The sequence below is a fragment of the Balaenoptera physalus genome, assembly GCF_965194825.1.
Source record: "Balaenoptera physalus genome assembly, chromosome: 2".
Taxonomy (NCBI): domain Eukaryota; kingdom Metazoa; phylum Chordata; class Mammalia; order Artiodactyla; family Balaenopteridae; genus Balaenoptera; species Balaenoptera physalus.
This window is the reverse complement of record NC_138883.1, coordinates 105,772,582-105,788,790: the sequence shown is the minus strand read 5'-3', so window position 1 is coordinate 105,788,790 and position 16,209 is coordinate 105,772,582. Positions and strand designations below refer to the sequence as shown.

The 16,209-nt window shown below is 42.8% G+C and overlaps 1 protein-coding gene across 1 annotated transcript in view; it reads left to right on the top strand.

The window, feature by feature from the left end:
• The window catches only part of RORA (RAR related orphan receptor A), a 725,308-nt gene that overhangs the window by 583,566 nt on the left and 125,533 nt on the right, over window positions 1-16,209 (top strand). The gene's annotated exons all lie outside the window — the stretch shown is intronic.

Below are 16,209 nucleotides of genomic sequence, written 5' to 3'. Positions count from 1 at the left end.
GTGCAGCGTCGCTGCAGGGCTTATGCTGCTATGGCACACCCTGGCTGGGTGTGCTCAGATCCCAGGGCCAGCACCACACTTCGACAGTTTCCACAAAACTGAGAGTGGTACATGGGAAGGCTGCCAACTTTATTTAAGAAGTATTATTCTTTTTTCTAAGACTGTGTCGTTCCTACTTTGGGGATATTCAAATGTTATTTTCTTTTATGAATTAATGATCATTGAAGATGGCAGTTGTGGTATTTTTAACATTCTTATTTGATCGAATTTAAACTTGGCAACCATATATTGATCTTCTCACAATTTCACAATTTCCTTTTCTTTTTACATTTTACTGCTCTGCAAAATCCAAACTCTGGAAAACATCAGTCTGTGGCTAATTCTGTCTATATGGTAATAGGGAGAATGCAGATAATCACCATTTTCAATCCAAAGTATCAAATTCTTCCCCTACTAAAACATGAGCCTCAGCTGATGGTAAGTAGGACACGCAATGTGCTTGAATTGTATTTCTCCCTGCACCCTCTAATAGGGTTCCTAAAATTAAGCCACCAAAAGGTCAAAAAAGAAGGAAGCAGAGGCAAAAATTATCTGAATAATAAATAAACCGGCTGAGTAACAGACCCAGTGTTGATTAAAAATGAATAAAAATATGTTCTATGTAATGTTTGGAACATACTTACACTAAAATTTTATTCACTGTTTATTTTTAATTCAGATCTAACTGAATATTCTGTATATTATCTGGCTGCCCTACACCCAACACTTTCTGACCCTTTAGAAAATACATAGATGGTAAAACATGACTTCAAGTAGCCTGTACATATAAATGGCTATTAATGAAATACACCTAAGTGGCTATTAATGACATACTCTTTTGGTTATCTTTATGTTGTCTAGTTTTCTCATCTATATGTGAAATATTTAGATGATTGGGTTCTCATAAAACATAACAACCTTCAGGGCTTCCCTGGTGGCACAGTGGTTAAGAATTCGCCTGCCAATGCAGGGGACACGGGTTCGAGCCCTGGTCCGGGAAGATCCCACATGCAGCGGAGCAACTAAGCCTGTGCGCCACAACTACTGAGCCTGTGCTCTAGAGCCCGCGAGCCACAACTTTGGAAGCCCACGTGCCACAACTACTGAAGCCCGCACGCCTAGAGCCCGTGCTCTGCAACAAGAGAAGCCACCACAATGAGAAGCCTGTGCACCGCAATGAAGAGTAGCCCCCGCTCGCTGCAACTAGAGAAAGACCGCACGCAGTAACGAAGACCCAACCACAGCCAAAAATTAAAAAAAATAAAAAAACATAACAACCTTCTATTAAATCCAGAGAGGAGTAAAACACGTTAACTTGCCCTCAACTGGCTTACCTTGCTATGAGCTGATAACCAGTGTTGACAGGCAGGTGCTGCTGAGTAGTTCCCTTCAACCCGTGTGATGTTTCAGGATCTGAAAGTTTGTGTGTGGGAAGTGAGGTGGAAAGCCAGGATCCTGTGCGGTGCTCTTCCAAGTACTCAGCATGCAGCCAACACACTCGTTCTTTGTTTTGCCCTCTGATGTTAAAACTAATACAAAGTTAAAAACTCTGCCTTTTGAAATAATGCCATTTGCAGCAACATGGACAGACCTAGAGATTATCATACTAAGTGCAGTAAATCAGACAAAGAAAGACGAATACCATATGATATCACTTATATGTGGAATCTAAAAAAAAAAAAACGGATACAAATGAACTTATATACAAAACAGAAATAGACCCACAGATATAGAAAACAAACTTACGGTTAGCAAAGGGGAAAGGGAGGGGAGGGATAAATTAGGAATTTGGGATTAACATATACACAATACAATATATAAAATAGATAACCAACAAAGACCTACTGTATAGCACAGGGAACTATACTCTATATTCTGTAATAACCTATAAGGGAAAAGAATCTGAAAAAGAAATATATATATTTCTTTGCTGAATGCCTGAAACTAACACAACGTTGTAAATCCACTATACTTCAATAAAAAAATAAAATTAAAAAAATTAAACTCTACCTTTTTTCACCAGACTACCTGGCAAATGTAGAGTTCCACACCTTAACCTGAAACAAAAGTAATAATAAAACTGTCCAGTAGTGCTAGTAACCTGTCTGGTAATATTTGCAGGGAAATTACTTTCCATCTGCAAAGTTGACACCTATTTTCTGTTAGGGAAATGAATTGATATATGCTGGAGATTGGCACTGAATTAAGAGTCCAGGTCAGATACCTGGTGTATACATTTCATTTAAACGAGTGTGAATGTAAGTAGTATTTTCTTTTGTTTTTCCCCCGGCCACCTTAAGGTTATTGTGGAAGTAATGTGAGGGAAAGAAAATATATGGTGAACAGTGCTTGATATATTTGAATATATTCAAATGAATGTAGAGTCAGAGCCAATTTTGTGGTCAGTCTCCAGGTGAGTTGCTGAGGATTGGGAAAGGAAAGCTGGGTTAGAAGGTCCCATCCTGGCTCCAAAGCCATCTACCCAGGTGACTCTGGGCATATCACGTTGTCCTCTGGGCATTAGTTTCCTCCCTTCTCAAATGAAGGGATCACAGAGATTAATACCTGCTGTCCCTTTTAGGCCTGATCTAAGGAGGTACAGAAGAGAGAAGGAATTCCTGCGTTACAAGTCGGTGAACAGGACTCACCTGCTTGCCTTCTGGGGGTTCAAAGGCTGTAGATTTAAAATAGCAAAGACACATTGCTTGATCTCATGTTCTGACCTTCAGATGTAGAAGTGCAGCCATTCTTCATACCTTCCTCTGCCCACTCTTACCTTGTCAGAGGACGATTGGTTGGACCGTGTTCTTGGTCCTCCTGGGGAACCCTGTGAGCTCTGTCACTGACGGTCCCTCTTGACTCCCAAACACACAGGTCATTGTTATCTTTCTTTTTCAGGACTGTTACTTGGGTTGGATGAGAAATAGGCAGAGTTCAACCATTGTAATTATTTATATAGATATACACAGATGACACATACCACTTCAGTTTCTAAATCATACTCTGGACTCAGAGTTTCTTTGCCATATGTTTTCCAGGCCTTTTCCCACTGGGCTTGTTCCAGTCAGAATCTATGAAACACTGCCTTTGGTCAGCATTTTTAAGCTGGACTCAGATGGGAATATATATATATACTTTTGGAGGTAATCAGCATATACTACAATTCTGTCTTTTGTAACCATGTAGAAAACATGGTGGATATTATCCAAGATTTCAGTGGGGTCCTTTCCATTCTGAGCCCAGAAGCTCATTTTTCTTCCTGCTTCCAAAGATTGCTGTCCTTTCCTAGTACTAAATCCTAGAGCAAAAATCACATGTCTTCATCTTCCATTTTATATTTCTCACTGAGGAGCATTGACTTGAGTGCCCTTTTTTCTCCTTGGGTTTATGCCAACACCAGAGAAGTTAAACTGGGAACCCCCTTTACTTCCAGGAGCTTTTGTGTTATTCTCATTCATGGGGTACATTCTCAACTTTAAAAGATGTTCCTATGGCCCCCAGCCCTCCCTTGACTCCACTTATTCCTTATCCCCCACTTTTTGACTATGAACCCTTTTTGGCCTTCCCAAGATGGAAAACTACTGGATCGCCTCTACCTCTGTGCAGCCCACACCTAGTACACTCCTGGCGTTTGCCCAAATTATGCCACCCTGTTTGGGATCAGCTGACACCATGGTGATCAGTCTCATGACCTGGCAGCATTCCACTGCCTGCCCGGGCCATTGCTCCATCCCAGTGCCTCTTCCAGGGCTCATGGATTTTCTCGCTGTCTCATGTCTTGTCAGGCTCATCCAACATCAACCCTTTTACTTATTCAGCAAGATAACTTGAGTACCATTATGTGTGGGTCATGTGCTCTGCCGGGGTGAATTAAAAAATACAGTCCTTGTCCTCAAGGAGCTGAGACTCTAGTGAGAGAGACAGACAATAAAGAAATAAACAATCGGTATAAACGTTGACAAAGGCTATGAAGAAAACAAACAAGGTTGCTGAGAGTGACAGGTGGAGCCTATTTTTAATAATGTGGTCTGCAGGGAGAAGCCAGCCCCGAGAAGAGAGGGGTTGGAAATGCCTTCCAGACCTTGGGCTCAGCAGGTAAGCAGACCCTAAGGCAGGAAGGAGCTGGGTGAGTTTGAGAACTGAAAAGGGCCTCTCTAAATCCTCCCTGCTTTTTCAGTCCTTTCTTTCACATAGACGTTGCTGACTTCACCCACTCACGCTGATTAATCCATCTCCTAAGCTGCCACAGGTCATTCTCCTGGCTCCCCTCATTTGACACATGCTGTCTTTTGTTATTTAACAGTGTGGAAGATCTTTACAAGGCTTGGGTTCCATACTTTATCTCTCCAAGAGCATCAATCGGGGTTCTATTTGTATCGAAGGTGCTAAAGAAACACTTGAATTCTGGTCAGTTCATTAACCATTCAATCAAAAGCCTGGTCTATGCTAGGTGGTACATGCTAGGTATTTTGCTCAGTGCTGGTGTTTAAAAATGAAGAAACCCCAGTCTAACATGATAGAAACCCCAAATTGAACAACATTCTACAGCATACCTTACCAGTATGCCTCAAAACTGTCAAGGTCATCAAAAACACGGAAGTTAAAGGAACTGTCACAGACCAGAGGAGGCTAAGGAGACATAATGACTAAACATAATGTGGTACTTGGATGACATCTAGAATAGGGAAGGACATTAGGGAAAAACTAGTGAAATCTGAATAAACTGTGAAAATTAGTTAATAGTAACAACCTAGTGTTGATTCCTTAGTTGTAACAAATATACCATTGTAAAGCCAGATGTTACAACCAGGCAAGGGGTATAGAACAACTCTCTGTATTATCTTTGTATCTTTTTTTATAAATCTAAAACTATTCTAAAATAGTTTATTTAAATTCAAAATAAATAAATAATTAAGACATAGAACCTGCCTTCTGTGAGTTTACGCTCCCGTCAAGAAAACACACATCTAAATAAACATCTGCAATACAGCATGATAAGAGCAACAACAAAATTATGTACCAAGTACAGAAGTAGCCCAAATGAGGCCATGATTGTCACTAAGAATTTAAGGAAGGATTCACTGAGGAGGGAAATGCCTGGAGCTGGGTTTTGAAGGATTATTAAGAGTTTGAAGAATGTGGAAGACAAGCCTGGAAAGGTTTGTTCAGGTCAGCTCCTTGACAAGGCATGGAATCCTTTCAAGCAGTTTGGCATTGACGGAAGAGAAATAAGGAAGAAACGGGAAAAGCACCACTTGGGTATTTGCCGACCAGTTTTGGTAAAATGGTTGGTAACCTCATTATTTGTGGCTGGGGCTTGAGCACTATCCGCCAGGATTCCCTCCCATCACTCTCCACCCTACTGTGAAGGCCGCCTGCTTGGTCACCTTGGACTCTGTGGTACACTGGGCCAAGTTTCTGGAGGTGGCTAGAAAACCAGGAAAAGGCATGAGTGCAGGGAACCACAGGTGCAGTGATGTAGGGACTGAGACAAGAGCTCAGTGGTCAGTCATGGTCATTGTCTCCAAAGTGGACAGGCCAGAATGTCTGCCACCCCCATCACTGCAGGTCAAGGAGGTAGAAGGTGAATGCACGGAGAGCAAGGGCTTTGTGCTCTGTTGGTGCTGCACCCCCAGTGTCCCAGTGCCTGGTTTGAGGTCAGTGCTCAGAAACAAGTTTCGATGAGTGAAGGAGAAGACTTAACCCCAAGAGGCCTGGTAGCCCTCAGCCACAGGGAAGTGAAACAGAACAGGAACCTGACCTGGGACAGCCCACCCTCGGGTCCGGAAGTGGCTGGCCACCAGTAGCGATGACCTCTCACGTTCTCTCTCATCGGAATAGACGGGACGTCTGAAGAGGAGGAGGCCATTAGGAGGCAGCTGAAGCCCAGAGGAGAACTTGAGGTGGAGGAGGGTCTCCAAGGACCGTCCTTGAAGGACTTGAGCAAGCAAAATCAATGAGTGAGCCCAGTGGGCAGTGAATAAGCCAACTGGTATCAGAGAAGCAAACATACAGGGAGAAGCTGCAGCCCTGAGAGATACCGTGCTGCCCAGGGGAGTGAGACTGAGGGAGAGGCACGTTTTCCATTTACATGGACCCCGTCGCTCCATGGCACCCGGGACCTCTGCAATGTTCTGTAAAATGGGGGTAATAGCAGTGACAGCATCATGGGTTTGTGGTGGGACTGAAGTGACATTATCCGAGCAAAGCACTTGGCACAAGGCTTAGCACCTAAGTGCTCCATGTTGTTACTTTTGAGATTGTTGTTGTATTATTCTTATTGGATTCTCATGAGAAATATTCTTATCACTCCACATATAACTTTGTGATGAGCATCCCCTAGCTTGGTGAGTCTTTGTTCCTTGCAACCCCCAGAAAACACAAAACCTAATTCCAAAATTATCACTGGTCAGACTTGCAGCAAACGTTTGGCATAGCCCAGTGGGGGTCCTAATCCCTAGGGATCATTTCCCCTGTCAGTTCTACAGGGAGGGTCCCTGCATCCTCAGATCTATGTTTGATGGATCTGGTGCAGATCAGGTACTTCCTGGTTTGGGGACTGTTAGCTCAAACAGGTGCCAGGCTGACCCACCCTGAATTGAGCTGTGGGCAACCAGGGAAGTCAGAGACTGGGAAGCCAGGTGTTGAGAGGAACATGGGAGAGCTCTGAAGACACACCTTATCCAGCCCCACCACCCAAAAAATGGTAAAAGTTTCATTATTTTACTTTGGCATTTGATCAGTGGTTTCACACATATTAACATTGTTTGTTTAGTTTTTTTTGTAAAGGTCACATAGGTACATGATACAGCATTCAAAAGGATATAAAGTAGAGGTAAACCCTATCCTTTGGCCAGTTACCAGTTTCTTATGCAGCCTTCTAGAAATCATCCATTCTATGGGACTTCCCTGGTGGTGCAGTGGTTAAGAATCCACCTGCCAATGCAGGGGACACGGGTTCGAGCCCTGGGCTGGGAAGATCCCACATGCTGCAGAGCAACTAAGCCCGTGCACCACAACTACTGACGCCGGAGAGCCTAGAGCCCATGCTCCGCAACAAGAGAAGCCACCACAATGAGAAGCCCACGCACTGCAACAAAGAGTAGCCCCCGCTCGCCGCCACTAGAGAAAGCCTGCGCACAGCAACGAAGACCCAACATGGCCAAAAATAAAATTAATTGATTAATTAATTTTTTTAAAAAAAGAAATCATCCATTCTATGAATATATGAGCATGATGAATCCAAACATACATATTCAAATATATTTATACATATATACACACACACACTGGTCTGTGTATTGGTCCTTTTCAATTAACACTGTATCTTTAGAGCTAATTCTGTACAGTGCATACAGAGCTGCCTTATTCTTTTTTTTTTAAGTGTTCTTTTTTGTTTTTAATTTTTTTTTAATTTATTTATTTATTTTTGACTGTGTTGGGTCTTCGTTTCTGTGCGAGGGCTTTCTCTAGTTGCGGCAAGCGGGGGCCGCTCTTCATCGCGGCGCGCGGGCCTCTCATTATCGCGGCCTCTCTTGTTGCGGAGCACGGGCTCCAGACGCGCAGGCTCAGTAACTGTGGCTCACGGGCCTAGCTGCTCCGCGGCATGTGGGATCTTCCCAGACCAGGGCTCGAACCCGTGTCCCCTGCATTGGCAGGCAGATTCTCAACCACTGTGCCACCAGGGAAGCCCCCTTATTCTTTTTAACAACTGTGTGATACTCCATTTTATGGATACACTAGAAGTTACGTAATCCCCTACCAATCAACTTTTAAGTTGTTTTCAGACTTGACTGATACAAACAGTGTTGCAGTGAGTAGCCTCGAGCATATACCATTTTGTACATATGCAAATAGATGTACAGGATAAATTCGTGGATATGGAATTGTTGAGATAATGGGAAAGATGCATTTGTAATGTCAATAGATACTGCAAGGTGGGCCTCCATAGAGATTTTGCCAGTTTACGTGCCCACCAGGAATGTATGTGAGTGCCTGTTGCCCTGCATCCTCACCAACCCAGAGTGCGTAAGTTTTTTATTTAGAAAAAAAAAAGATTTGGTTTTGCAGCAAATATAAACATATGGGCAAAAGCCTTTTGCCCAGTTTTTTTCTGAAGCCCAGTCTGTCTCTCTGAATGTCTGTCTCTCTGTTCTCATCTCCTTTGCAGGTATGTGCACTCACACAATACCTTGCCCTCACCCTGCTGCAGTTTGATTTTAAAAGCTTGAATTCTTTCTTTTTCATATTGCAGTGGGTTTTCATCTTTGGTGGTTTCCATTTGCAAAAAAAAGAGAAAAGTAATTCTTGGGTGAGTGTTTTCACTGAGTCCTACATTTCCCAATGCAGAGGGTCTCTTAATTTTTCCAGAAGCGACTGCTGCTGCCAGTATGCCAGGACCCATTTCTTCATTAATTTTTCCAAAGCCCTGATAATACTGAGGAGACAGATACTGGGGCCGATAATGCCCAGTAATTCTCAGTAGTTACAGAGCTTCTTTGTCTGAGATCTCAAAGCACTTGACAGCATTAAATCATCATTCCCTTGGCTCTCTCAAAAGCATCTTTGAACCTAAATGGGTGATGCACAGAAATGAAAACTCTGCTTTCTAGTCAGATTGTCTGAAAGGTGACCAGGAAGAGAATACAAACGAACCAGGATAGTTTCTACCATAGCAGCATGTGATTTTGGTTACTCTAATTTTTTTTACCTTTTGTGGATGCTTTACCAGTGAATCGCCTGTGTATAAGCAGCAAATAGAAAAGTCTCTCTTCCATGCATGTGGTAAAGGGGTTAAATGATATCTGGGGGGTGAGTCCCTGGATACAAAGAGAGGTGTGCTCAGGCCTTCAAGCCACTCACATTCCCTCTGGTCTGAGTCTCTGCTTGTCTTTTCTATCTGAGAAAATGTGTAAATATGACAGAACACAACTTCCACTGGCCCAGAAAAAGAAAGAAAGAAGAGAGAGACGGAGGGGGGAAAAGAGGAGTCAGGCAAGGTGAGGTGAGGGCCTAATTCAGATCTGATGTTTTCATTGAATGTTGGACTGTCCCTTATGAACAGAAAGCCCAGCCCGGCCTCATGCATTACATCGGATCCCACCAGTGAGTAATCGGCCTCAGAAAGAGATTTGCCGTCACCCCACCGTACCCCTCCCCACGTTTTCCCACCCCCTAGTCTCCACAATCTCCATATCCTACACACATCACACACAGAATATCAATCATAGAGCAAGTATTTTAGTGGGAAAATGTTAGCAAATATCATCTCATATTTCAGATACAGAAACCAAGGCACAGAGAAGCTGTAATTTACTTAGTGACAAAGATTCTATGTTAGGCACACATATCCCACACATACTGAGCCAGGAATTATCCATCGATAGGGTTAACTTTTTAAAAATTAGTACACAAATAACACTGAACATGGAAATGAAAGTAAACATCACTGCAATCTCACCACCTCCAACCAATCATACTGCTTTCATCCCCCCCTCCATGTCCTTTGAAATTCTTAGTCCACATGCACATAAAGTAGTAACCAGAACCTAGAGAGTATAAAATTGTGGGCAAGAGCCCAGGCACTGGAGCCACGCTACTTGTGCTTATATCCAACTCCCCTGTTGAGTCGCTGGGCCTTAGTTCCCCTGTCTGTAAAATGGGAATTTTAATAGTACCCACCTCATGCACCTGTGATGGGGAATCTATGAGATGCTCATGTTGGGTAGTTAGCAAAGTGCCTAGAATATCGTCTGCACCTGGTAAATCTTAGCTACCGCTGCTGCCGCTGTTATTATTAAATTTTGCTTTCTGCTTTTTAAAATGTATTAAAAACAAGTACAACAAAATTGTTGGATAGATCACAAACCCTTACTAAGCTGACTGCCCACTCCTGGTGGCACTGCTTCCTCTAGGTTCCTGGGGGTGGGCCCTTCCACTGCAGAGAGACAGGCAGCATCTTTTAGCCCCTTTCCTTTCAGACCCTCTGCAGACCACACCTGCTATGAGTTTCACTGCTATCCTGACCCTCTCACCCTACAAATCTCAAGGTTTTAAGAAAAAAGAATAGGGTACGGATATTGTACATCAACTATACATCAATTTTAAAAAAGAACAGGGTGGGGAAGTGAAGAAGGAACCACAGAAGACACTGCACTCCTCCACACTGTTCTCCATAGTGGCTGTATCAATTTACATTCCCACCAACAGGGCAAGAGGGTTCCCTTTTCTCCACATCCTCTCCAGCATTTGTTGTTTGTAGATTTTCCTTAAAAAACTAAAAATAGAATTACCATATGACCCAGCAATCCCACTACTGGTCATATACCCAGAGAAAACCATAATTGAAAAAGACACATGCACCCCAATGTTCATTGAAGCACTATTTACAATAGCCAGGTCATGGAAGCAACCTAAATGCCCACCGACAGACGAATGGATAAAGAAGATGTGGCACATATATACAATGGAATATTACTCAGCCATAAAAAGGAACGAAATTGGGTCATTTGTAGAGATGTGGATGGACCTAGAGACTGTCATACAGAGTGAAGTAAGTCAGAAAGAGAAAAAAAAATATCGTATACTAACACATATATGTGGAATCTAGAAAAATGGTACAGATGAACCAGTTAGCAAGGCAGAAATAGAGACACAGATGTAGAGAACAAACATACGGACACCAAGGGGGGAAAATGGGGGAGAGAGAGGAATTGGGAGATTGGGATTGACATATATACACTAATATGTATAAAATAGATAACTAATAAGAACCTGCTGTATAAAAAATAAATTAATTAAATTAAATTAAAAAAAAAAAAAAAAGAAGACACTGCACTCCTCAGAGTTCCCAAGGCCTAGGTGGGTCGCTGCATCAATCTGACCAAATTGTGTTCTGAATATTGCTTTTCGGAATGATGGTAATAAAAGACTTCGTCATTCTGGTAGTTTTAAAACTAAGTTAGTATTTTTTGTACTTTAAATTTTTTAAAAACTTTTTGTGTTGGTGTAATTTCAAAGTTATAGAAACTTGCAAGTGTAGCACAAATGCCCTTTATCCAGATTCACCATATGCCCTTTATCCAGATTCACCAGTTGTTAACATTTTGTCTTCTTTGCTTTATCATTCTCATTCTCTCTCTCTGACCCCCACCATATACAAGTGTGTGTGTATATATATATACAAATATATATATATGCATATATGTGTGTATATCTAGAGAGAGAGAGAGAAAGAGAGGGGGTATTCCTCTTTATGCTTTCCCAGAGTAGATTTCCTAGGAACATGGTCTTTCTCTTCTGTGACCACAGTACAGTGATCATAATCAGGGAGTGTAATGTTCATACAATACTGTTCTCCAACCCACAGTCTGTTTTTGTATTTTTAAAACCTCACTTGAAAAAGCAAGTATGGGACAAAGATGGTAAATGTACATCACAGCCTAATTAGGCCACTTGCTCAGCTGGTGACCTTCTCGCTGGAGTCATTCTTCAAAGCCCAGCTCTAACAAGACTCCCCAGCAAGCCTTTGTGGCTTCTCTCCCACCTGGCAGAAAAAAACTTCTCTGCCGGGGGGCCCTCTGTGCAGCCACAGCGATAGCCCTTCATAACATATAGCTACCGTTTATGCTGTCTGTCTCCACACCAGACTATGAGCTTCTCAGGGTTCCCAGGGCCCCCTTGTGTAGACAGATAATCGATGCGTAGGAAATGTTTGTTTAGGGGACATATGTATACATACAGCTGATTCACTTTGTTGTACAGCAGAAACTAACACAACATTGTGAAGCAATTATACTCCAATAAAAATAAATAAATAAATATTAAAAAATAAAATTAAAAAATGAAAGAGCAAATAGACAAAATGGAAGCCTCCGATGAGTTGAACTTGTTAAAAGAGTTAGATTATTTCTTTAAATCTATGAGCTGAAAATTCAGCTGTACGCGATACCGTGGGTGAGATTATTCATTGATCTTAGGAACATCTTAGGGCAAGCAGAAAAAAGCATACATGGGATCTTGGCTCATGGCCTTACTGCCACTCCCTCAAACTTTTTTCTCCTCCCTCTGCTCCAAAATATAGTATCTGCTGAAAAGAATACAGTTATGTGCCGGGGACGTGTATAGACTAGACTCTCCGAAGAGCCGTGCCTGTGAGCATAAGAAACGCAGCCCAGGATTTCAGCACTTGGCAGCCCTGGGCTTTCCATCGTTCCTGCCACGTTAGCACGCAGTAACTTTCCGTGCCGGCTCCGGGCCGGGGAGGCGGGGGCGGGGCCCCGGGCTGTCCCCCTCGCCGCGGGAGCCACCATCAGCGGGCGCCAGGGTGCCCGGCAACCCCTCCTCCTCGGGCTATCCCGAAAAACCACATGTCCCCATCCAGGGAGCGCTCCAGCTGAGTTTGTGGCAAAACCTGGGAACTTCCAGGGCCCTTGAACTGGAGCATGGAGCTTGCTGTGTTCGCAAGAGCTGTTCCTTCTGGAAGATGCTGTCACCAACCAGCCCATTGGTCCTGGCAGCCGCTCCATCCCAGGCCCGTGCTGGTTCAAGTGTCTCAAAACAAAGACCTTGGTTGAGTTCAGCCTTTACTGAGCAGGCACCGTGGTAGGTTTTGGCATTGTGATGGTATTTCATTTTCATGTTAACAAATGCCTCTGTGGCGTTTGCTGCATGCCTGGCACTTGTTTTACAAATATGAACTCATTTAATCCTCATGACGGTCTATGAAGTTGGTACTATTATTGTTTCAATTCGGGGACACACAGAGAGGTTAAGTAACATAAGAGGATAGGACTGGGTTTCTGCCCTTGTTTAAACTAATACTGTGATGTCTTTTTCTCTTTCACATTTTCTACACTGTTTTCACTTACCTCCTTTTCCATTTGACAATGATCTCATCAACCTTGTTGTTTGAATCAATCTATAAATATACGTTAATACTTCCCATGCACTCCAGAGAAGTCTGAAGGATATTCCTCAGTTTAAATGCAATAGAGTTTGGTTAGGGAGGTGAAACATCTACACTTTAGCAACAAAGGGAGAGGGTGAGAGATGCTGACCATGGAGCTGAAAGGAAGGGGAGAGTCCTCCTATAGGCAGGAATGGTTGGGAAAGGCCTTTGAGAAGGTGGATGGAACTCTTTGAAATCAGATCAGCTTTGGATAAATGGAACCGAGAAGATCAGCCTTGGGTGGACCATGGCTTCCTGGGCTTTGAGACCTGAAAATACAGGCAAAGATGCTATGTACCGTCTGCAGAAAGTGTCTCAAGTAATGTCTGTGGTTCTACACCTGAAAATCATAAAGCCCTAAAATCTTGGGTAGTTTGCTTGTTCTGCCAGCTCCCGAGCCCTAGTGAAGTGTTGAAGATGGCTGATCCTTGTGCTACAATCCATCGCGATTCATATGATGAGGTGATGATACAGAGAAGTGTGGGTGAGAGCAGACCTCCAACTTGAGTGTAGACAGATTTCAATGCTATGAGACCCATGAAGTAGGAAAGCAGTTAATGTGTTTAAGTTTCCAGGATTGTGACTTTCTCAGTTTCTTTATACGTTGTGGTATTCTTATGCAGTAAAATTTAAATTTGTTAGCAATTAAAGCAAAAACAAATATTTTTCAAACCCGCTAATTACAAATGCACCCAAAAGGAATCATCATGATACATCATTTGTGATATGGGGTGGCCATATTGGTAGCCCCAAGATATCTTACACCAGAATTGGTCAAAAGAACCTGAAATGACTGCTGACAATGCAAAACACTAAATTCGATCCTCTATAATCAGAGGACTCAGAACTTACCTTTGTCTCCAAAGAAAGATAATCTACTGAAGAAGATGTGTCAATTTTTGTAGTGGTCTTATTACCATAATCATGGTTTAAATCAAAGAAGCCATTACTGTGTATTAAATTCTGGAGGGTGCACTTTTCATTATGAAACGTTACGGTAAGCAGCATATGTCCGACATGATTGCAATTAGAGTTTAGTGAACCACAAGAAGGGGCAATCCATGTAGGATACATCCGTGTAAACTCCTTTGCCAGGAACAAGTTTTAACCTTCGTACAGCTGTTGAGGGAACGTTCTCCCTGTGAGAATATCTGTCAAGTTTTCATTTGAACAGGGAACACCTAGTTTATGTTTTCAAAGACCACTCCCTTCTTAAGCTGAGCGCCTTTGGGTGTGTGTCAGCAGGAGGTGTTGGGAAAGAAAAAAAAAAAAATTGCACGAGCTTCAAACCCAGCAGATTAGCAAGACTTGGGGAAATGGCAAGACAGAAAAAAAATCCAAAGATTTTGTCCATTCCAATCTCATATATGTAAATTTTGGGAAGTGATATTTGGAGAGTTATTACAGGGGCAGTGAAGAAGGGATTGTGTTTAAAAAATAAAATTCACAAGAAAGATGACTTTCTGTTCTCTTGAAATGAGAAAGTAAATTATTTTTATTTTTGTCACCAAGGTACGAAGAACATATTACCTATGTATCCTGACTTTCATAAAGCTCTTTTATGGACAATAAATACGTGAAAAAAGTTTTGTCCACATAATTTTATAGTGAATTAAAGCTTGGTAGGGTCAAATGTAGCATGAGTGGGTACCCTGCCTCCTAATATTTTAATCCAGTCATTCAGCATTTGACATACAGTTGGCCCTCCGTATCTGCAGTTTCCACCTGCACGGATTCAACCAACCGTCGATTGAAAATATTTGGGGGAAAAAAATTCCAGAAAGTTCCAAAAAGGAAAACTTGAATTTGCCTTGGACCCAGCAACTATTTTCATGGCATTTATATCGTATTAAGTATTATAAGTAACTTAGAGATGATTTAAGGTATATGGAACGATGTGCATACATTATATGCAAATACTATGCCATATTGTATAAGGGACTTGAGCATCCTTGGATTTTGGTATCTTGGGGGTCCTTGAATCAATCCCCCACAGATGCTGAGGAACACCTGTTCCTCCTTGTACTGCTGTGTGCCAGGTGCCTGTAGTGCACAGAACACGACATGCTTCAGGATGTGTATTTGTATGTGTGTGTGTAAGCGCTCTGTGTCAGCCTGTACTCGGAGTGTTTGTGGGGGGCTGTGTGGGTAGGTGGGGGGCAGCAAAGGGAGGAAGGTAGCAGAAGTCATCTCTTGGCCTTGGTCAGAGTTGGGAGAGGCTTGAGTCCTGCCACCCAGGCATTGCTCCATTGCTATTCCTGAGCATGGCATTACCATCACATTCTTGGAGTTCTCATTTACATGTGCCTCACCTCCAGGAACACAAGAGGGAAAATCCAGCCAAGCTAAGTGTTAATGGCCAAGAAAAGAAAAATATGTGACAATAATCAGAAGGATGTTTAACAACTTATCTGTGGCCTATAATTGTCATGTCCCAATCGGATCATTAAAAACTGCCCTCAAATACAAACCCCAGTCACTTCTCTATGACTTAGTAGTTTTAAGAAGCAGAGTTTGACTTACCATCATCGCTCTTAAGAGCACAACACCCTTTCCAGGGATCTCTCATTCCCAACTGCCTCCCTCTTTCCCCCATGCACACAGGGCCACCCCAGTCCCTAACACAACAGGGCCCTGCCTCTGAAACAGCTCCGTCCCAAGTTAGGCTTAGCAACTGTTGTCAAGGACCAGAGGAAGCCAGGCTTTCTGCCCTCCATGGGGCTGATCTGCCCATCACCAGGTATGAAGACTGGGCTGTGGAGAAGCTCACGGTTACGGGTTTTTCTGTGTGAGTGTATATATTTTTTTGCTTTATTCTTTCTTCCTGATTAATAGGGCTCGTCACCCACTGTGTTAGGAAACTGTAACAGGCATTGAAATTGGTGCATGGCAGCTCTACTGCCATTCCCTCTGAGGGAGCCTGTGAACAGGGTGTTCTCTGAGAGGGCGTCTCACTGTCACTGTTGTGCTTCTTGCTGAGTTGCCACCTCAGACCTTGCTGCCATTCAAGACTCCATACCGAGTTCACCTTTTGCTCCTGTATTTCCGAGGTAAAAATAGAGACCCCACATTTCACTGGCACCAGGTATAATATTTTTTTGCTTCAATTAGTGGGCAAGCACTTATTGGGAAGCCACTGGATTCCCCACGCTGCCTGATTGATTAAGTCAACAATTATAAGCAACAAAAATGGCACCCATTGTGTGCCTAGCACTGCAGTG